This window comes from Monodon monoceros, unplaced genomic scaffold (genome assembly GCF_005190385.1).
Source record: "Monodon monoceros isolate NGI ecotype Baffin Bay Population unplaced genomic scaffold, NGI_Narwhal_1 Super_Scaffold_14, whole genome shotgun sequence".
NCBI classification, from domain to species: Eukaryota; Metazoa; Chordata; class Mammalia; order Artiodactyla; family Monodontidae; genus Monodon; species Monodon monoceros.
Genome location: NW_021703770.1, coordinates 10902481 through 10925715, shown reverse-complemented (window position 1 = coordinate 10925715; position 23235 = coordinate 10902481). Strand labels below are relative to the sequence as shown.

The 23235-nt window shown below is 49.4% G+C and overlaps 1 long non-coding RNA gene across 8 annotated transcripts in view; it reads left to right on the top strand.

The window, feature by feature from the left end:
* The first annotated feature begins 1668 nt into the window (after positions 1-1668).
* Positions 1669-23235, top strand: part of LOC114895379 — a 376741-nt gene continuing 355174 nt past the window's right edge. For 6 of the 8 annotated variants that reach the window (XR_003793520.1, XR_003793524.1, XR_003793523.1 and 3 more), the window contains exon 1: positions 2962-3149. This is a non-coding gene — a long non-coding RNA (uncharacterized LOC114895379). Of the gene's footprint in view, positions 1954-2961; positions 3150-23235 lie in introns of those variants that run through there. The other 2 variants (XR_003793521.1, XR_003793522.1) reach the window with 2 other exon arrangements.

Genomic DNA, 23235 nt, shown 5'->3' with positions numbered 1-23235 from the left:
TCTGCCCCACCAGGGAAACCCTAAGATATTTTATTTGTAATTTTTCTGAAATTTTTTTATTTTGAAGAGGAATTTATAAAAGGAAAAATGTGAATTTAAGATTAATTCTTCAGGGATCCAGAGAGGGCAAGCAGAGTCAAGGTCAAGGTTGATGAGTCCTGGGTCAAGGCATCTTTTCAGCCAGGAGAGGCCCCAAGGCAGACAGCTAACAGGAAGGATACCGTAGCCAGGTTAGGGTCTCAGGGAATGGAATTGAAGTTGCTATTGGAAGCTGGACCTCTCCTGGCTTGCGGGCACCCAGCAGGAGCACACCGGCTTCCCCCTGGGTGGCAGAGGTCGGTTCCAGGGAGAATTTTTAAGCAGTGAAAGGGCTAAATTCTCACAGTTCCTACAGTGCCTATACAGATGCTGAGGTTTGACAACTGGAGCTCAGAGACCTGTCCAGACCCTCACAGGAAGCCAGGTACAAAACAAGTGTTCCATGATTATAAATGAATCTGTGTAGTAGGCGGTACGTGGAGCATCACGTGAAGATTTTTTTTTTTCTTTTTCTAGAGAGGAGAGACATTCACTTTGGGAAGAAGCCACTGGAATAGGAGAAACTGCATAAGACAGGGGAGGGAGGGAGGGGCCCAAGGCCACTGGGTGGGTTAAAATGATAGGGGAGGTAAGGCACTGGGTGGCGGACAGAGAGGCAGCCTTCACTTCCATAATGTTGAAATCACACACTTGTGTGTCTGTCTTTTCACCGGACTGTGACCTCCTTCTACGGCTTGTATCCCCATCGCCTAGCAGGGCGCCCGGTTCCCCTAAGTGCTCCATAGATGATGAACTGAACGGAGGCAGCTCCTCGCTTCGGTCCGGTCCCCGGCTCTTGTAGAGAAAGCAAGATAAACACATTCCCCGCAGGAGGCCAGGGTTCTCTTGCTCCTTTGGGGGAGACTACTGGGCATTCACAGGGGTAGTTTAATACTCCGGAGTGGAGGGATTGGTGCAGACAGCCGGTCCTCTGCACGGATTTGCCAACCTCAGCCCTGGGGGACAGCTGGAGATGTCGAAGGAGGTGGCAAGGTGCGTGCGCCCCTCTTACCAGGCCCGCGGATGCTGGTGGTACCCAAGGAGGCGCCCGGATCACTACGGATAGAGCTAAGCCAGGGGTCTTCTGCGCGAAGTGCTCCCATCTCAGAGCATCCTGGTTCACCTATTTCACTAAACTCGCCTTCCCCATCTGGCAAGTGGGAAGGCTCTCTGCCTCCAGGACCCCTGGGGGCGGGGCGGGGGGGGGCGGGGAAGAGAGCAGGACTGCTGAAACAGCTGCACGCAAGTGAATGGGCATCACCACGGGGTTCGAGCTGGCTCTCTCGGGCAGCGGCGCGAGCGCGGCCAGGTTCCCCAGCCCGGTGCGGAGCGTGCCCTCCCCGCGCCATCTGGGCCCCCGGCGGCCCAGGCCCTCCCCGCCTCCGCGCGCGGCCCTCAGCGGCAAGATGCCCCGAGCTGCTCCGGTCGCGGGCGGAGGGGCTCGCGGGGCGGCGGACCGGGCGGCGGGGAGCTGAGGGGCGCGGGCAGCGCTGGGGCCGAGGACGCACGCGGCCAGTCGGGCGGCGCGCGCTTTCCCCTCCCCCGCAGCCCGGAGCGCGAGCCGCCGTGACGTCACGGGCCGCCCTCCAGCCCCGCGCTCCAGCGGGCCGAGCGCGTGCGGCCGCCGAGCACATGGGCCCGCGGGCCGGGCGGACTCCGGGCGGCCGGGACCCGGAGTATCAGCGAGGGGCCGCGAGCGAGGGTGGGCCCCGGCACGCGCCCGGAACCCCCTGAGTGGATTTCCACGCGGAAAGGCTGTTGGCGGCCCCGGTGACCTGCGGAGACACGGTTGAATCCACCTTCCAGTAAGTTAGAATTCTGTCCTCTGCCTTTCTGGAAACTCGGAAGCCTCGGCCTTGCGGGTCGGGATGCGTGGTGAGTAACTGGACGGAAGGAAGGGGCTTTCGGATGCCAATGGGTGTGTTCACTGTGCACTTTTCTCATCCCCAGGCTCTGGACTGGCAGCGAGTTTGGGCGTTTGGGGTGGGGGGAGGGGAAGAGGGTGACATCAAATGGCCCTTGCAGGGAGATAATTCTGGATTTGTGCTCTTGCTGAAAAGCGTGTTATTATCTAACCTCCCAATAGAGACCCCCTCCCGTCGGTACGGGTTTGGATCCGCAGAGACGGTCTGGAGGCCCCTTTTGCTAACCGAGAGGTCTGTGAACCATACGATGCGACCTCCATCCTCTGACCGTCTCCTCCCCCTTAACCCCTACAAGGTGATTTCCGAAAACTCAGCAACTCTGTTTCTTGAAACTTTCTCAGCTTTTGCATTGCACTTACCGATTTGCCGGGGCCCTCACACCCCTATCATGGTAATTCTTTTGGCATGGATTGTTGATTTGGTTAGATTTATCCTCCCTAGGCTAATGTGCTCTTATTTATGCCAGTGTTTGTGGTCTGGAGTGTAGACTCTCGGGAAGGGCAGCCATGAGGCTGCATGTGTTCGGTGCGCGGATACACCATGAATTTTCCTGAGAGTTGGCAGGCATGGAATATTCTTGTGTTCACTCGAGCCCCTGATTTCAGGCCCTTCTGTAAGTTGGGAGAAGAGAGGAAATCCCTTGTGAGGGGTTTTAGGGAGAAGAGGGTGAGGTTGTGGTGTTTCCTTTCTGGTCTTCTGTTCTCCAGAGAGAGGCTGGCAGCCCCGTCTCATCCCTCCGTTCCCCCACCACTTGGCGTCCTGGCTACTGGAGCTGTTTAGTTGCTGGAGAAAACCCTGAAGAAACGTGTGTTTGTCTGCGGTGGCTGGGCGGGGCTCTGAGGAGGTAGGGACTGCATCTGCTCTGCTCCTTGTCATAGGGTGTCGCAGGCCTCTTTTGCATATTGGCAGCGACAAGTTGAGGCTTGTTCATTTGACACAGTCCTGTGGTCACAGCGAATCTCTCTAAAGCTCTAACCAGTGGAGAAGGGGGTTGTATGGATCCTCTGAACTCTGAGTGGGACTTCCTGAAAGATTTATTAGGAGAAAAACCTTCCTGGAAGCAGCAGAAGAACAAACACAGAATCTCTGGCTGGGCAGAGCCTCGTGGCCTGGTCTCCACTATCTGGGAGCAGTTACATCTTGGAGGTGAGGAGTGCCTCGTGGTCTGAGGCCTTGGCACGAGGGCCCGACTGGAATTCCATGCATGGGTCTGGTGATGGAAAGGCTCCGTGGGTGCAGGGCCGATCATAATGCTGTACCCAGTGAACTCCCCGGGGGGATTTGTTATGTGATCACATTTTTGTTTTGCCTGGTTAAGCGTGGTTTTTATTCTTGTTGTTGCTTTGCCGACTTTGAGTGCAGAATTTTGCATAAACCAGGCTTCCCCTGAAAAGTAGAAGAAATCAGTTTCTTTTTCTGGTTGCTTTTCCTCTCTCTTCCTCCGTCTCCTCTCCGTCCCTCCCCCATGCTGTCCGGTTTGTCCTTTCTGACCAGGGCTGGAGCTTTTCTGGACTGGAAAGAGGGAGTTCTTCTCAGCTCTGAAATATCAGAACTCACCCCCTCCCGCCCCCTCCAGCCCCGCAACTGATTTCTGTGATTGCTGGTCTGAAACCCGGTGATTCTTCACCGTCCATATCCAGTTGATCTCTTGTGCTTTTAGCTTCTTTTTCTTCCTCCTAAATGGCAGGCAGGCAGGCTGGGTTTGGGAGTCTGTGTCCCAGGGCCTTCTGCCTGCCCGGGATGGACAGTTTTCTCGGACAGCTCAACGAAAGAACCTCCTGGACGATAAGACAGCCTTCCTTTATTCCTCTTTGTGTGATTCTCCCTGAATTTGGTCACACCAATGGCGGTGTTGACCCTTTCCTGCGGAAGTGAGGACCTGGGATAGTTGCTGGTCCATATTCTTTGGCGAGGTAGCCGTGGGCCTGCTAACGAACGGCCGCACTTCACTGTGTGTTAGATGTCAGATGGCTTCCTGGATGCTCAAGCTTTTTACTTTGTATTTCCTTTCCTAGTTGGCTGGAGACATGGCATTCTCCCTGTTTTGTTTGTTTTTTTTAAACTCCGGATGCTGGTTTGTAATCTCTGTAAGAGGCCAGGACTCCTCCTTTATATACCCTGTGTCTGCGGTGGGGTGGGGGGAAACCCTGAATCAAGATGGAAACAGAGCTGCAACGTGGAATAATTTTGACCGTAGATGAGTTCCGTTGACGGTCACTTCTACCCCTTCCCTAGAAAACCTCAGAAACTCTAGGCCTTACAGGAGAATGCTGCTAAAATGGGTCCTTTGACAGGTTCTTCCTCTATCTCTTCCGTTTTTCTGGTCCCCAGTAATCTAAGGATCTAATAACAGTAATAGTAAGTGATAATAATAATAGTTTCTTTCTTTGTTTTTTTGGCCGTGCCGTGTGGCACGCAGGATCTTAGTTCCCCCACCAGGAATCGAACCCGCACCCCCTGCAGTGGAAGTGTGGAGTCTTAACCACTGGACCGCCAGGGAAGTCCCAATAATAGAAGTAGTTTCTATAGTAACATTGAAATCGTATATCAGGCCAAGCATGTTCTTCCCATTTCATGCTCGCTATAACCTCACCAAGGCAGTTATGATAAAATGTCTAGCAGTGATGGAGTTCTTATGACGGGCCAGACTCAGTTCTAAATGCTTTAGATATGTTATCTCATTTAATCTCCCAACCATCGCATAAGGTATTATTATTATTATTATTATTATTATTATTATCACTGTTTTGCAGATGGGGGACCCACAGCTCAGAGAGATTAAAAATATCCCTACCCTCACCGCCAGGTCACACAGCTAAGGAGTGGCAGAGCCACTGGGATTTGGACCTGGGCCATCTGGCTCCCTGGTTCTCTAACCACTCCTAGAAGTTAGAGCACAGTGAAACTAAAAGCAAGCAAGGATGCTTCTTGGCCTGGAGCGGGAGGGATCAAGTGTGTTCCCCAGTCTGCCCTCCTCACCCGGCACAGATGGAAACCCCAAACCCTGTGTGAAGACACTGCCTGCTCTGGCTGCCAGCCCGTTGCACTAACACTGGGGTCAGGAAGTCATGGGAGGGGGGCTGCAGTGTTTGAAAAATTCTGGACGGGGGTCTGGGGAGCCTGCGCAGAGCCTCAGTCTTGGTGTGAAATCTATGGGCATTTGCAAAACGCTACATCCAGGCGTCCTGCCTGGCTTTGTGACCAGCGTATAATCACTGTGAACATTCGGAGCAGATGGGAGACAGAGCTCTTTCTGCAAATGATCACATACCCTTCCCCCGATCCCCTGCCCCCGCCCCCCAAACTATCTGAGTACCTGTCTCTCTTCTGCGTGGGTTCTGGTCCTGTAGCAGCCCTAACAATACAAGGATTGTGGTGGCCCCTCTCCCAACCCTGTCATTAGAAACGAAAACAATGCCAGCCCATAAACACAAGATTCACATACACGAGGCCAAAATGGTCTCAGTCACTTTTTAATTCCAGAATTCTGAATGTTTTTCTTTTATTTTCTCTTCCTCTTTTTTCTGAGGGGGGCAGGCAGGGGTATGGGGTGTTGTTTTGCTGGTGCCTGGTGGGTAGTCTGAGCCCCAGGGTTATTTGTTGACCTGCCTCTTTTCCCTCCTGGACCATGCATTTCTTGGGAGCAGCAGGGGGCGGGGAAGGGGTGGGGGATGCTGGCAGTCATCTTCATCTGGTGGCTCACTCAGCCCTGGGACTTTGTTGGATCAGGTGGCTGCCAAGAACTGCTTTATTTTCAAGGAAACAAGTGATGCCCAGTCTCCAGTCATTGTCTTCTTAGATGTGAAACAGCCCAACAGGGTGGGAAGCAGAGGGTTTGCCCTGAGGGAAGGGACAGGGAAGAAAGGAAGGAAGACTGAAAGCGGCAGAAGGCACCTGGGTCGCCTGAGACCTGGGTTCCTTTGGGGCAAGTTACCTGACCTCTGTAAGCCTGTTGACTCGCCTATGAAATGGGGATGGTAAAGCACCAGCTTCACTGGTGGCTGTGAGGAGGAAATAGGGGATGAACAGCTGGCGGGTGTTCAGCACAGCGCCTGGGCTCCTGGTAAGTGCTCAGCAAAAGTTAGCTAATATTATTACTGTTACAATTATTGGGTTTTATTACTTCCTGTGGCTGCTTGGAGTGGTGGTTTCTGAATACGTTGTAATGCGTAAAGGTAACATTCTGGTTACATAGATCATAAAATGGCAGTGACTTCACTAGTGTTCTTTGCAAGCATCTGAACAAAATACTGGCTAATAGATGTAAGAAAGAGATAGGAATGGGGGGAGGTCTCAGAAAGGAGAGGAATCAGAGGGTGCCCCTCAGGTGTCATCCTGCTTTTATATGTATATATAAAGTTTTTTTCTTTTTTTGGCTGCGTTGGGTCTTTATTGCTGCGCGCAGGCGTTCTCTAGTTGCGGCAAGCCGGGGCTACTCTTTGTCGCGTTGCGCAGGCTTCTCAATGCGGTGGCTTCTCTTGTTGAGGAGCACGGGCTCTAGGCATGTGGGCTTCAGCAGTTGTGCACGCAGGCTCAGTAGTTGTGGCGCACGGGCTTAGTTGCTCCGTGGCATGTGGGATCTTCCTGGACCAGGGCTCGAACCCATGTCCCCTGCAGGACATTGGCAGGCGGATTCTTAACCACTGTGGCACCAGGGAAGTGCCGTCAGCCTGCTTTTGCAGGTTACGTCAGCTCTCGCTGCTGCTGAGAGGAGAATAGTTTCCCCCTCCCAGGGATGATGCAAAGCACTTAGCACAGTGGAAGTAAGCTCTTGAGGAAGACATAAAAATGATTGTTATTCTTGGTTATTCTTCAGGGCTCCCTTTCCCTGGTAATTTGGCCCTAACATTTGCTACTCTGTTTAAGATGGATTGGTTGAGCCATACATTTACTGAGCAGTTGCTGGGTGGCAGGCACTGTTCTAGCTCCTGGAGATCCAGCAGGGAAGAAAAGAAACAAAAATCTTTGTCCTCCTGGAGTTTCCATTCTATCCAAGCCACACAGTGGGGACAGGGTGGTCCCCACAGGGAGTTGGGGAACGGATAGAGGCAGCGCAGACAAAAACTACATCGACTCCTGACACCACTGTATTAGTAGATGTAAGGTGCTTAGCACAGGGCTGCCATGTGGTAGTGACTATGTAAGTGGTGGTTGCTATATTTATAATTATTGCCTTCCTTTGGGGGCTGCCTCATAAAATAGCAACCTCCCTAACTCCCATTTCCATTCCTGAGTCTCACTGTTGTCCATAGTACTTGTTATGGACTGAATGTTTGTGTTTTTCCAAAATACATATGTTGAAATATTAACCCCCAATGTGATGGTATTTAGAGATGGGGCCTTTGGGAGGTAATTATGGATAGGTGAGGTCATCAGGGTGGGATCCTTGTGAGGTGATTAGTGCCCTTATCAGAAGAAATGCCAGGGAGCTTGCCTTCTCTCTCTGGCCATGTGAGAACACAGCAAGAAGGTAGTTGTTTACAAATCAGGAAGAGAGCTCTCATCAGAAATCAGATTGGCCAGAACCTTGGTCTTGGACTTCTAGCTTCCAGAACTGTGAGAAATACATTTCAATCATTTAAGCTACCCCATCTGTAGTATTTTGTTATGGCAGCCTGAACAAACTGAGACAGTACTAATCGTTACCTGATATACCGTATATCTGTCTTCTCTCCTGAAATTGTAAACTCTGTAGGGCTGAGGGCTTCATTCATTCATTCATTCATTTATTCATTTTCATCAATTCAGCACATACTTATTGCATGCCTACTCTGTGCCAAGCAGGGTTCTAGGTGCTGGGAATGCGGAAGGGAACAAGAAAGATGTTGCCTGAATGGTGCTTGCATTGCAGCTGGGGTAGACATTGGGAACAGCAGACATAATAAACTGAGGACATTTACAGTGTATTTGAGGGTAATGTGTTCTATGGGAACAAGTGGAGCAGAGTCAGGGTCTGGAGGGCTGGGGTGGGCTGCAGTGTTAAGGTGGCTTCAGGGCAGCCTCTGTTGACAAGCTGTCACTGGAGCAGCCTTGAAGGAGGTGAAGGGGTTAGTCTTAGAGGATGGTGTTCCTGGCCCAGGGAAGAGCCAGGTTCGAGGCTGAGGGCAGGGGTGGGCCTGTGAGAGGGAGAAGCAGGATGAAGAACGGATTGGAGTGGTGAGAGCAAGGTGGACAGAGGTGGAAGGGGAAACCAGAGCAGTGTTCAGCGGCGTTGCACGTGAAGTCTCCAGGCCTTTCTAAAAGACTCTGTCTTGTGCACAGTAAAATGCGGAGCGACTGAAGGGTTTAAAACAAAAAGCTGATTTGCTCTGATTTAGCTTTCAAAATGATCAATCTGGCTGCTGTGTTGAGAAGAGACTAAATCTAGGCCAGAAGTCAGGACACCCGGGTCAAACTGCAGGGGCTGCAGGTGCTTGGTCCAGGCTGGTAGTGGTGGACAAGAGCTTCTGGACTGCTCACTGTGGTATCCCCAGGCATCTAAAAGTGCCCTATCCAATGCAGTAGCCACTAGCTTTATGTGGCCGCTGAGCACTTGAAATGAGGCTGGTCTGAATGGAGATGTACTAAGATACACGTCGGATTTCAAAGACTTAACACAAAAAAAGTGATATATATTCCGTAACATCTTAAGGAAAAACCCGAATGAACTTTTAGGCTAACCCAATATCTCATTACTGAATTCGTTAACGTTAATTACGTGTTGAAATGGTATCTTGGATATATTGGGTTAAATATGATACATCGCTAAAATTAATTTCACCTGTTCCTTTTTTTTTTTTTTTAAATGCAGTTACTGGAAAATCTAAAGTTACCCGTAGCTCAAATTCCATTTCTATTGGGCAGTGTAGCTCTACGACAACGCCTGGGCCGTGATAGGCATTCAGTGAATCCAGAGTGAGTGGGTGAGGGCCAGGCACAGGGGATCCTGCACGGAATAAGGAACCATCCCTGTCTTCAAGAAGCTCCCAGTGTGGGGACTTCCCTGGTGGCGCAGTGGTTAACATTCCGCCTGCCAATGCAGGGGACCTGGGTTCGAGCCCTGGTCCAGGAAGATCCCACATGAGGCAGAGCAACTAAGCCCATGCGCCACAATTACTGAGCCCACGAGCCACAACTACTGAGCCCGCGTGCCACAACTACTGAAGCCCATGCTCTGCAGCAAGAGAAGCCACCACAATGAGAAGCATGCTCACCGCAACAAAGAGTAGCCCCCGCTCGCCGCAGCTAGAGGAAGCCTGCGTGCAGCAACGACTGCTGACCATAGCAGCTGGGAGGCAGGGAAGACAGGTGGAAATGGAGCTGCAGGCAACTAGGTCTGGTGTGACTGAGAAGGCTCGAGCAGGAGGGACGTGGGAGATAGGTCTCCAGTCTCAGCGAGGGCCTTGCAGACAGGGAACAGAGAGCTGAGGACCCTGGGCCTTGGGACTGTGGCTGAGGTGGGAGAGGCAGGAGTGGCCAGTGGGTCAGCCCCACCTGCTGGCCCACTGGCCACTTAATGACCAGCAGAAGTGATTTAAATGGGTCCTGCCAACCCTGGGATTGTAACCAGGAGTAAATTCCCAGGCTTACATTTAGAAGGATAACAAATGTAATAGAGGATGGGTCTTAGGAGGGAGGTGCCTGAAATGGCCCTGGGTGGACAGAAATGTAATTAGGGAAATTTGAATGATCTTTCCTCTGATGAAAAAAATACAAGCTTATCTCTAAAAATCTGGGGGGAAATGTCTATAAAGATAAGTATTATTTCTTGAGTTAAATCCAATCACTGTTTTGTCTTTACTGTTGCTTTTTTAAAAAAAGGTTGTAATTATGGTATGTATCAATATGTTTGTGTCCTGACTTTTCTTAGTTATCATTAAGTTGTAAGCATTCCTGAATATTATTACATATGCTTTTGTCCATGTCATTTTTTATTGGGTAGATGATATTTCTGCAATGCTTAGCTCATAATAGAGCTACATATAGCTTATATATATAAATTTTCTATTTTTCGTTTCATTTTTTTGATAAACTCCCCGTCCTAGGATTATTGCATCATAGCATCTCACTATTTATTTATTTTTGGCTGCGTTGGGTCTTCGTTGCTGCACACGGGCTTTCTCTAGTTGTGGCGAGCAGGGGCTACTCCTCTTTGCAGGGCGCGGGATTCTCATTGCGGTGGCTTCTCTTGTTGTGGAGCACGGGCTCTAGGCACACGGGCTTCAGTAGTTGTGGCATGTGGGCTCAGTAGTTGTGGCTCGTGGGCTCTAGAGCGCAGGCTCAGTAGTTGCGGCACACGGGCTTAGTTGTTCTGCGGCATGTGGGATCTTCCCAGTCCAGGGCTTGAACCCGTGTCCCCTGCACTGGCAGGCATATTCTTAACCACTGTGCCACCAGGGAAGCCCTGCATCTCACTATTTTAAAAGTTTTAGTTAAATATTGTAACTCACGAGATTTGCACTGAAGGCAAATTTGCTATTATCTGGTGAGATGCGTGATGTTTGTTGCTGTCCATGATACACTGTGTCGTGAACAATTAAGTATAGTGTGTATTAAATGCTAGACACATGTGCGTATGCACCTGTATTAGCTTTTTCTTAGCCTCCATTTCTCTAGCAGATATTTGTGGGATGCCTGTTGTGCGCCAAGCACTGTTCAGGGTCTTGGATGTTCAGTAGTGATCACAACAGATATGGTACCAGTTCTAAAGGAGCTTATTACTTAGTGGGGAGACAAGCAAACATACACCAAAAAGTAACACTACTGTAAGGAATATGGAAGAATATGAAATTGAATAATGTGGAAGATCGTGTGTATGAGGTGAGGGGATTCACACTGAAATCCTACATTTGAGTGAGACACGAAGATTTGGGGGAAGTTAACCAGAGAAGGAGCAAAGCACAAAGGAGAAGATTGATAAATATGACTGTATAGGAAAGAAAAAAAGACTAAGAAAAAAAAAAAAAGAACAGCTTTAATAATAAAGAATAAAGAGTTCCCCAAAGTCAACAACAAAAAAACCAAACAGCCTCATAGTAACGTGAGTAAAAGATATGAACAAACAGTTCTCAAAAGAAGAAAGCAAAATGGACAGTACATGTGGAAAGATTCCAAATGTCCCTAATATAGTCAGGTGTACTGAGGTCTGATCTGTAGACACTAGAGTCCACCCTGTTCAGTAGACAGCGCTAGGTGGGTTGATAAATGCACACAGCTGTGTAACATAGTCATGTAATCCTCGTCATGAAAATACAGAACATCTCCATCCCCTGCCAAAGTCCCTCCTGCTTCTTTGTAGTTAACCTCCTCCCTGACCCTCAGCTTCTGACAATCACAGATTTGTTTCCTGACCTCATGGTTTGGTTTTGCCTTTTGTGTATAAATGGCATCGTCCAGGATGTAGCTCTTTGAGACTGGTTTCTCTCCTGCAAGTGAGATCTTCCACCTTGTATGTGTCAGTCATTAGGTGGATTAGATTGCAGAGAAGTGTCCTGTTCTCTGGATATGCCACTGTTATCCATCTTCCAGTGGAAGGACACTTGCGTTGTTTCTGGGTCACATCTTTTCACGTTTTAAAACGTGCCAAAAATAGGAAGTCTGACGCAAGTCTTGGGGAGGCTGTGTGGGGCGTGGGGTCCCCTGACTCAGCTAGCGAGTGTGGGGTTGCTTGAGAGGCCAGTTGGCAGAACGCAATGAAATCAAAACATACGTGCAGCCCCATGCCTCGGCACCTCTGAGAATTCACAGCTCATGTTATGTGTTGTTGAAGGATACTTCGAGGTGGGTGTGAATGTCTAAAAGAAAACGGACTGGAAGGATCTAGATCAAATTCGCTCTCATCCTCCTGGGAGGGAGGAGAGGATGGGGCTGGTGGTGACGGTCAAAGGCTACTTTAACTTTACCTTTCATGTTTTATAAAAGAAGAATATAGGCACATATATCACTTCTGCATTTTGAAAACATATAGTAAGGAAAGCAGACCGTGTGTATATATGACCACACGTTCATGGTTGTAAATTCAGGGTTTTTAAAATTTCTTTTAAAAACTAGTTTGAAGGGACTTCCCTGGCGGTCCAGGGGTTAAGACTCCGAGCTTCCACTGCAGGGGCTGCGGGTTCGATCGGGAAACTAGGATTTCACATGCCACCAAAGCAAACAAACAAACAAACAAACAACAAAAAAACTAGTTTGAGGGGGAGGTATTCTAGCCCGAGAGAACAGCATGCATGAAGGACCCAAGGCAGGAAAAAGTTTGGGAAGCTCATGATGTCAAGAGACTCCTGTGGGTGGAGTGGAGTGAATGTCCAAGGGTAAGAGACACAGGACCTGGACAGGGTCCAGGGTGGGCAGGTGCCTGGTCTTGGAGGCCTTAAGCACTAGTCCAGGCCTCTGTGGGCTGCTGAGTGGGGCGGAGGCCTGGTTTGATTCACATTTTTGCTCGGTAGACAATGGATTGGATGGTTGACAGTGGTAGTTGGGCCCGTTTGGAGGCTGTGTGGCAGCCATCCAGATGAGGACCCTGGACCCTGGCTCTAGCAGTGGAGAGGGGGAGAAGAGGACAAATTCAATATTTATTTTGGGGAGAGAAAGGACTTCTGCCTGGAGGGCAAAGTTGTAAGGGATCCAGGTGGGACTGAAGAGGTAGCTGAGGACCTTCCAGTCCCCGTGAGGAGCTTGGACTTTATCCCGAGGGCGGTTGGGAACTGTGGGAAGTTTTGAACAGGGGCAGGGACGAGATCAGAGTGGCATTTCAGGGAGACCTGTGCACATGTGGTGTCCTGGGCCTGGGGTCACTGAAGAACATTCTATAGTTAATGTGGCTGAGAATACACCAGTGACCCTCTGGTTGGATGCTTGGCTTTTCCTGTTTTTCAAAAGGAAAGAGGAAAAAGAAAAGGGCCTCTGTGTGGGAAGCCCCTGAAATTTATGGGAGAGCAGCTGTAGGAACAGGGGTCCCTTCTGGCATTTATCGTGTCGGGGTTTATCCCACAGTCCACTTAAGTAATCATTCATCCAGCCGGGGCCAGGGGCAGCTTTGGGATCACTTAGCCAATCTTCTCACGGAGAGACTTCAAAGAGAGATCACTCCTATCCTTGTGGTGTATCGCTTTTTACAAAACAGACGGTTGCATTCGGTCCAAGAACAACCTATGAGGCTAAGGCCAGAATGTCCTGGCCGGGTTGACGCTCAGAGAACACCTCCGGTGGAGACCTGGGGCTTCTTCCGCAGGCTGTGCTTCTCAATGTCATTGCATCCGGATCACCAGCCTTACAGCGCCGCTCTCCCCTCAGCACACTTGGGAGGAGATGGCCTCCCAGGAAGTGCTCTGGAAATAGAAGGGGAGCTCGGGGCTGCCCCCTGGCCTTTGCTTGGTGCAGAGTTCCCCTGTCCTCTCGCCACGCCTCGAGGTTGGCCAAAGGCAGTGTCTCTTGCCTGTCATTTCCCTCGACAGTCCATATGTGCTTTCTCAGCTAGAGACATTCCCCACATACTTATCCCACTTTTCCCTGCAAAGGGTTTTGAAAAAAACGAGGGGTGCCAAAGGATAGGGGAGATCGCTGTATCAGTCATGGTAACGTGTGGAGGTGGCTTACACAGCAGCACACGACGGTTGTCACATTTTACACCTGAGCCGTTGCTGACACCCTCGACCCTTGATTATGCAACTCTTTCCCTTTGGTCCAGCAGTGAGACCCGGCATCACTGGCGCCAGAACACCCTCTGGAGAGCATCCACTACCGGCCCCAGCTGTCTCCCTGCTCCCACGCCTGGCTTTTAAAAGGGCAAACTAGATCCTGAGACTCAACGACTTAAAAGCTTTTATGGCTTCCCATTATTAGTTCGAGTACCTGCTGTATAATAGACCCTCATGAGTATTGATTGAATTGCTGAGTGATGTGAACCCAGTGATGTGTATGTGGGATAAGGACCCAGCCCTCACCAACCCTCCAGGCTGAGTGCTTTCTGCCAGATGGATGCCTCTGCTTGGATCAGAAGGAAGGCTCGTCTGATTAGAGGCAGCTGGTGAATGTCGGTTTTGAATAATAAAGGTTTGGAATGGCGTTATTCTTTGGAGAGGGTGGGTGCCTGCAGATTCACTTGTGACAGCCACGTCTCACCCAGCTGGGGAGATGGGACAGGTTTCAATTCCTTTCCCACTTCCTCTTCTAATTAACTCCTGTTGATGCTTTATGACTCAGCCTAGGGGTCACTTCCTTCAGGAAACATTCCTTCATCCCCTCCATGCACCCTGAGTTATCACAACTCACATCCTGTTGTATTGTGTTGTGGCCATGGATTCCCAACAGGGCTTGCAAACTCAGTTGCTTAGGAAGACGAGCAGATTATATAAATGCACCAGGTGAACCCGATAGAACACAGTAGGAAGGGTGTGGACGGGCCGACAACTGGTCCCCTCTCTGGACCAGAGGCGGCTGCTCTTTGATTCCAGCTCCCCCTCTCCGCCTCCCCATTTCCCCAGGCCAGAAAGGAGATTCACGGCTGCCAGACCTTCTACTTTTGAAAGACAAGCTGGGTATCATTCTTTTTTTTAATGAAAATTCTCCTGATTTTCAAATGTTTCAATTCAGATTTTTAAAGAAGGCTCACAGGCCAAACAAAACACGTGTGGGCCCGACGTGGCCCCTGGGGCCAGCAGTTTGCAGCCCCTGCTTACGGCTCTCCCTGTCCCATTGCACAAGCTCTTCCAGACATGACGTGCTTTTCTGTGCCCCCAGCACCTTGCAGGGAGCCGGCAGGGCTTGGTGGATGCTCCCTGCTTAAACCCTTATTGACTTGGGTGCTGCAATAGAGTGCCTCCCGCATGGACGGCATTAACATTTTTTCTCTTAGAACTGTTTGCACATAATGCTGTTCTGAGTTGCTTCTTCAGCCCCCTGCATGCTTTTGTGATAGGCTGTGTGTCCCTGGAAAACTAATAATTTCCTAAATGTTAACTGCTCTTTTCCTTTTCCCCTTCCCTCTCCACCCCCTCAACACATGTTGGCCTTTTTTGGGGGGTGTGGGGGGGGAAGCCAGACCTTTCGTATCCTGCTGGGCTCCTAAAGTGTTGGTCAGCTGTTATTAGGCAGTGGTGGTTTCCGGCTAGCTCATGGACTTTTGCCCTCCAAGTTGGTGAGCTTTTGCTCATTTCCATCGGGGGAAAATGCATGACTTTCAGATTTCTCTTCGTTTATGGTGAGCCATTGTGGCAAAGTTGCTTGAAGAAACAAGCCAATCAGCTACCAGGAGGAAGCAAAAGCCCCACCCTGTTTTGTTCCGTGTTTTCCATCTTGTTATCTGTCTTCACATTGTGGAGGCAAAATTCAATAAGGAGCTTAATATGTGCCTGAAACTGAGCAAGGCTCTGGGGAAATAGAAAAGAACCGTGGATTTGATAGTCTGGAAGATCCATCCTTACCTTTCAGAGATGCAGAGGGAGAGCAAAACCAACGACAATGATGATACAGTGTTAATGCAGTTATAGTGCAGCGTCACGTTCTCTATTTAGCATTATCAGGAGCATTATTTAGCTATAAAATGGCACCATAGAGATATTGAGCCCTGACTCTGTGCCACTGTTAAGAACTTGTCCATATTAATCCATGTAGATAATAACTATGAACTGACTACACGGAAAAATCACAGTGGAACAGTGACATTCAATGACCCGGGATTTACTGTGTGTCTCACTTGCTGGTGCTGTGCTAGGGCTTGTAGCTACACTTGGGGAATCCCTTGAGAGCCCCACCCCCCTAGTCCGGTGCAGGGATACAGACGTGTGCTTTTGCACATGGCGACGGCACCAGGGTGAGAGAGGGACAGGGTGATGCTGGTTCTCAGGGGATGAAGCAGCTGGCCTGGGAGGCTTCTGTTAGAGGAGGCGAGCCTTGCGATAGGGTAATGGGTGGCAGAAGGAGAGGGGTTTGCCTGTTACAGAAGGGCTATAGTCTCTGTTTCTTATCTTGGAATGGGAATACTATTTCCTCCCTCTGGCTGGTTGTAAGGATTTGTGCTAATAACAATAGTATGATAACTGACAACAGCTGGTGTTCGGTGAGAGCCCACTGTGTGATGGGCACAGTGCCAAGGGCTTCCCTTCCATTACCCCATACACTGATCAGCAATACCTTATGGGATAGGAACCATCATCAGCCCCGTTTTTCAGATGGGACAAACTGAGGCTCAGAGACATTAACTGACTTGCCCAAGTTCACACAGCTATTAAAAGGCAGGTTGGAACCCAGGTCAGAGTGCAAAGACTAGGTTTGGAACCAATCCATTAACCAATCTATTAACTTCAGATACCCAGAAAGTATAAAAATGAATCCTTTTCCCTGAGAAGTTTCTTTTTATTCCCAACCCTGCTTTCCCATCCCCCTCTTCTTTATGCCCCCCCCCCCCCCAGAAAAAAGGGCAGGACAGTTTCGACTTTGGCTGCAAATTTTAGCTATGATAACCCACATCTCCGGTTCTAAACTAGACAATCTCTGGATGGAGATTGAGAGAGAAAAGGGGAAAATGAAAGTAGCAGTTGTCCTAGGTGATATGAATTACATTAAAATGGCTTCCAGGGCTTCCCTGGTGGCGCAGTGGCTGAGAGTCCACCTGCCGATGCAGGGGACGCGGGTTCGTGCCCTGGTCCGGGAAGATCCCACATGTCGCGGAGCGGCTGGGCCCGTGAGCCATGGCTGCTGAGCCTGCGCGTCCGGAGCCTGTGCTCCGCAACGGGAGAGGCCACAACAGTGAGAGGCCCGCGTACCGCAAAAAAAAAAAAAAAAAAAAAGACTTCCAGGTTTTGTTGTTTCTGCGTCACAAACCCGTTTTAATTATACCTAGAAATTGGTACTGGTGAGTGAGAGTGGGGTTGGGGAGGGCCACGAGCAGACTGACAGAGAAGCTCCGAGGGCGAGGAAAAAGTTTAGGTCTCTGGACCAGCATTCTCCTCTCTCGCTCTGGTCATTATTGTAAGTGGCTGGCAAGCTTTAGGCAGCATGGGTGCTTCTGTCTTCTCAAACTCTGACCCCAGACTGTCTGCTTGGAACCTCAGCTTGGCCACTGAATAGCTGCATGGCCTTCAAATCTCTGTACCTCCTGGTTTCTTCATCTGTAAAATGGGAGTAACAGCTCTGCTGTTCTAGGACGGTTAAGAGGATTAAATGAGTGAACACACAGAACGCCCTCATCCCCGATGCTGCTTTCTCTGTGAGGTCACAGTGTGCACCTGACTTTGCCCAGTTTTTTACCTTCCAGTGTCAATCTGTGCTTTCTTGGGGAAATCAAGTCATTATAAATGATCATTGGTGTGGCTCTCCGTGGTTCACTAAGTTCTCCCAGCAGCAGAATCGTCTTGATGAAATCTAGGTCCGATCACGTAAGTCCTGTTCAGAACCCTCCCGTTAAGTCCTGGTCTCCTTCGGGATGAGCCCACAACCTCACTGTGACCTGGCCCAGCTCAGGGACGAACGACAGGCTGACCCCCTCCCGTCATCACTTTCCGTGTGGCTTCTCCACCTTCAGTGTCACTCACCCACCCCAACACATCCCCGGTCCTCTGAGCTGTTTTGTTTCCCTGTTTAGCATCCGCCACAGTCTAAAGTCCAGTCTGAGTTATCTGTCTTGCCTGTGATCTGTAACCCCCAATAGAAAACAGGCTTCAAGGGAATTTTGTTCACTTTATTGTCTCCTGTATTCCCCGTTGTCCAGCCCAAGGGTCATTGGCTGAGTGAATGAATGCAAATAATCTTCGCATTTTAGTCTGACAACAGACCTGTGAATTGGGGCTTATGATCTACATTTGACAGATAGGAAACCATACTGTTTTCCACAGCAGCTGCACCCTCTTACATTCCTACCAACCATGCACAAGGGTTCCCAGATCTCCCCATCCTTGCCAACACTTGTTACAGTCTGTTTGTACACTTGCTATTCTGTTTGTTTTTAATTTTATAATAGTATGTATGTAAGTGGCATCTCATAGTGGTTGTGATTCGCGTTTCCGTAATGATGTTGAGCATCCTTTTTTTTTTTTTTTGGCAGCTCCCGGGCCCTAGCAGTGCAAGTGCCAAGTCCTTACCACTTAACCACTGGACCGCCAGGGAATTCCCTGAGCATCTTTTTATATGCTTACTGGCCACTTGTATATCTTCTTTGGAGAAACGTTTATTTTTTATTTTTTTCCGGTACGCGGGCCTCTCACTGCTGTGGCCTCTCCCGTTGCGGAGCACAGGCTCCGGATGCGCAGGCTCAGCGGCCATGGCTCACGGGCCCAGCCGCTCCGCGGCATGTGGGATCTTCCCGGACCGGGGCACGAACCCGTGTCCCCCGCATCGGCAGGTGGACTCTTAACCACTGCGCCACCAGGGAAGCCCAAGAAACAGGTTTTTTGTTGTTGCTGAGTTGTAGAGTTCTTCATATTTTCTGGATATAAATCCCTTTTCAGGTAGATGATTTGCAAATATTTTCTCTTGTTCTGTGGGTTGTTTCTTTCACTCTCTTGAAAGTGTCCTTTGATGCCCAGGGGGTTTTAATTTGGATGAAGTCCAACTTATTTATTTTTCCTTTTGTCGTCTGTCCTTTTGGTGTGAGGGGCAGACAGTTGTGCCAAGCTTCGCCAGGGCCGTCCAGCCAGGAGTGGCAGAGCGCGTGTCCTGACCACTCACACTGTACTGCTCCAAGGCTCCATCCTTTGGATTCCCATGGCCAGTGCTTACCCTGGGTTGGTGTCTCAGTTCAGCTCTTATGTGTGTTATCTTGTTCATCTTCTCAGCATCTCTACCAGCTGGATGCACTTACCCCATTTCCCAGCAGTGGAGGGGTGCACCCAGCAACCTGGAACCTGGTAGAGACTCACTGATGCAGCCATCAGCAGCGTAGCTGGGGTCATAGTGCACCCACCATGGACATTCCGACTCGCCACGTCACTTTCCCACAAAATACATGATTTGGGAGTCGTGCTTCCCACAAAACAAATGATTAGCAGACATTTTCTAATCATTTGGGGACCGAATTTCGTGCAGTTTCAACAGTTAGTCCGTGACATTCTCTTGATGTCTACAAAAGGAGATGGTATCATGAGCATCATAGGAAACGAATTCCCGTGAGTCCCCCACCCTGCTCAGGGTGTGACCCGGAATGAATTGCGTCCTTTTTCTAGCCTCTCCCTGCTACCAACCCCTAGTATTCTCCCCCTGAGCCAAGAGTTATCCTGAATCCTGGTGTGTATTATGTCCTTGCTTAAAATGTTTTCCCTATATTTTTCTCCCTAAATATGACATTACTTTTCTTCCTTTTGACCTTTACAAAATTCCACACCGTATGCAGCTTGCTTTTCTACTCGGCGTACGTTGGTAAGTCCACGTGGATGTGGTCTGTTTCTCACTGCTGTCATCTGTTCCGTTGTGTGAACAGACCACAGTTTATTCACCCGTTCTCCAAAGACATGTGAGTTGTTGGCAGCTTTTTTTTTTTGCTTTTAATTTTTTTCCACCACACACAAGCAGAGCTGCTGTGAGCGTTCTTGTACGCGTGGTCACAAGGGCCAGAGTTTCTGGCTAAGGTGGTAGGACCCAAGGCTGCTTTTGGATTTTCCTGGGATCATAGACTTTCAAAATCGGAAGGGATGTCTTCGGCTGAGGACTGTTGACCCTCATCAGTAATCTGAAAAGAAATGCTGTTGGTGTGATGGTGAGCAGTGTAGCTCCTGGAATGGGACGGCCGCGGGTTCACTCTTGCCTTTGCCTCATTCTGTTACTTAGTTCATCGTGCAATGAACTTAACTTCTCTCCGCCCGTTTCCTCAGCTGGGAACGGAGGACAAAAGGCCCCGCATCATTTTGAAGTTTAAATGAGATAGTGCGAGACCTGGGGTGGGGTGATAACAGACCCTGAATAAGCCCTCCCTGCTGTTAGCATTGTTCCCTGTTGGCGGTTAAGGATCTCTTATACCCGCCCCAGACTGATGCTGGGGTAGTAACTGACGCCCAGAATGGTCATGAAACAGCCCTGGTGCAGATTACCTTCCCCTCCATGTGGGCCCAGGATTCCAGGCAGGTTCCCAGTCCAGCTGGATCGCTGCCCTCTGCCAGGTCATCTTGGCCTGCCCAGGCGGGGTTTCCCCCTTTTCCCATCCATACTTCCCACGCTTTTCTGCATGGAATGTAGGAATGCCGGGCACCTCTTCCAGTGTTTACAGTGGCCTTCAGCTTAGATACCCCCAGCCAGGATAAACCTTTCTGAAACAGATAAACTGCAGCGGAAGAGAGTGGGCTCCCAAGAGGTCTCACCTGGCCCGTAAGCCTCCACGAGGAAAACGTAGCCACATCATTCCTGCGCTGTCGCCTGCCTGCCTCGCATTCCTCGCATTTAGGCCCAAATTATGAGAGGAGGGCAAGCCGGTCCCTCTTCCAGGAGAGCAACCCGTTTCATCAGCAAGATTTATTCATTCGTTTATGGCTTAGATCCAGAGCCTGGGCTTTTTTGCAACCGGGGGCTCTGCCTTGTGTTTTGAATCATTCTGATACTTGGTAGCAGAGGGCCACCCAAAGCCACAAATAATCGCTCACCTGCGTGAGAAGCATAGAAAAACAGTGTAATGGATAAGAGTGCGGTTTTCTCGTTTGCATAGCATCGGTTTGAGATCCACTTGCCTTCAAAAGTCTCAGATCTCCCTGGAGAAGTTACCCTCTTGAGTCTCAGTTTCCTCATCTGTAAAACTAGAACATAAGCAGTACCAACTAGACACTTTGTTGTGAGCGTTGAATGTGATTTTGTACGTTAATGGCTTCCTCCAGAACTGGCATGCAGTAGGTGCTCAGTAAGCACTGGTTATGAGCCCCGCATAGGCACACGAGGGCTGGGCCTCTAGCCTCCAGGGGGTCAGGAAATGTGGGCTGACTGAGCGAAGGTGTTGAGTACTTTCCAGTTTGAAAAGCACATTGATAGACGTGTTGCTTCCTTTCTTAAATTTCTAGCTTTGGAGTCCAGTCCTACTGTCCCTGCAGGATGACACCGATCACTTCCTCCCTTGATTTTCTCATCTGCCAGCCCCTGTCGGCTCTCACGTAAATAGCTCCACCTGTTTACCTGCCTCTGTTCCGAGGACTCTGCCTCTATATCTAATCTGTGTATTTAATCCTGACAACAGTCTCTGCTGTCGATGTTAATTTCCCCATTTTACAGACGGGAAAGCTGAGGCAGAAAGGTAAGTGACTATCCAAGGTAACAGCTACTAAGTAGCAGGGCCAGAGCCAAGATGTGAAGCCAGGTAGCCTGCTTTTCAGATCTGTTGGTCTAACTGGTTTGCTCTCCTGCCTTGAGGTCATCTCTCCCTCAGGGCTCCAGGTCGTTGATTGAAATGTGAGATGAGGATAGAGCTTGGGGGCATTGAGAGAAGTTTATTAAGGGTCCCCCGGATCGCACAGCGGTGGGGGGAAGCCCTCCAAGGTGAGCTGAAGGGGCAGAGGTGGGATCAGAAGACAGATGTCCCTTGGGCCATCTTCCCTCTGGTGCTTGGAACTTCATCAGCACGAGGGGATTAGCAGCAGGCTCACTGCATTTACTCTAGTAGGCCAGGGGCCCAGGGCAAACACGCTCCCTCCCAGCCAAGAAACTGATAGCTGTAAAGTCGCACCCCACCCACCAGATTGACAGTCTGGTTTTCATTGTTGGTGTAATGAATTATGCTTCTTAAGGATGAGAATATCTTCCAGCTGTTGAGTGGTTTAAATTTCCAGATGTTCCTCTGCCCAGGAAGCGAGAAGGATGCATGATTGCAGGTCTTTAAAAGTTGCTGCGCAGAATGGCTCATTAAATTTCAACAACTTGCCTGTGGTCCCCAGAGGAGGGAGGGAAGAAGGGACCCATTTACTAGAGTGGTAACGGTAAGTGAAGATAAGTGAACTGGATTTGTAGGCAGGAGGCCTGAGTTCTGGTTCACGCTGGCTGTGTGACTTTCAGCTGAGCCCACGACCACTCTGAGCCTCTAGTTTCTGAAGCACTTTTTAAGAACTAGAGGAAGCATTGTTTGGTATCATCTGAAAGGGGCTGTGTAAACGTTAACTCTTACAGTCAATGAAAGCTTGTTGAACTGTAGTTGACAATGAAAGAAGACAGAGGTTAAGTCCATCCTTGTTTTTAACATACGAATATAGAGGCCAGAGAGGTTAGGACTTGTGCTGGCCCGTATGGTCACTGGTATGTGGCTACTGAGCCCTGGAAATGTGGAAAAGTCCGAATTGAAGTGAGCTGTAAGTGTAAACTGTGAGTCAGATTTCTAAGTCTTAGTACAAAACAGATAATGTAAAATATCTTTAATAAGTGTTCCTATTGATTACATGTTGGAGTGGTAAGATTTAGATATATTAGGTTAAGTAAAAATACATGATTAAAACTAATTTTACCTCTTTCTTTTTGTGATTTATTAACGTGGCTACTAGAAAATTTTAAATGTTTTATGTGTCTTGCCTTTCTTTCGGACAGCGCCGAGCTAGACCGTGACACGGACAGCAGGCTTCCGAGTTCTGCAGTGAATACACCCATAATTCAGACTTCTGTGCTTTATTTGCAGGATTCATTCTAAAAGTTGCAACACTGGTAAACAGTGTTTGTGCCGTCGCGCCTCTAAATGGCCTTCCCCTTACATCAGAGCGGTAGATGCCCAGGCGTCCTGTCTGGAGCACCCTCTGTCCTGGGATCTGAAATTGCCTCCTTCTCTTGAAGTACTTGGCTTTATCCTGAGAGCAGCTGCTTTTTGAACCCTCAGTCGGCTTCCCAACACCCGCACCCCCCGCCCCCCTTTCTCAGGTCATTCCCTTGGGACCCCCCCCTGCACCCTGCTCCCCAGTGTCTGGTTCCTGCGGACCTGCCATGGTGTATGTGGTTCCTGGACTCCCCTTCTCTGCTCTCCACGGCTCTTCTGGGCTTGAGCCACTTCTTACTGGATTCCCCCATCAGTCTCTACGTTGGCTCCCTTCTTTTGCAGGACCATGTAACTTGTTAGGAGCATACTCTGAAAAGGAAAGCAAATTCTTCTCTCCATCTCGGATTACACCTGTTGCTCATCTTATCCAGGAGCATGGGCCATCATTTCTTTCAAATAATGCTGATTTTTTTAGGGATGATTTGTCTTATAGAAAAATTGGGAAATGTTAAGAGTATAAGGAAGAAAATAACGTTAACACATTTTGCTGCATTTCCTTTCTTTTTTCTGTGTGTATTTCTTCTGAATGTGAGATCACCTAATGTTGACACTTTT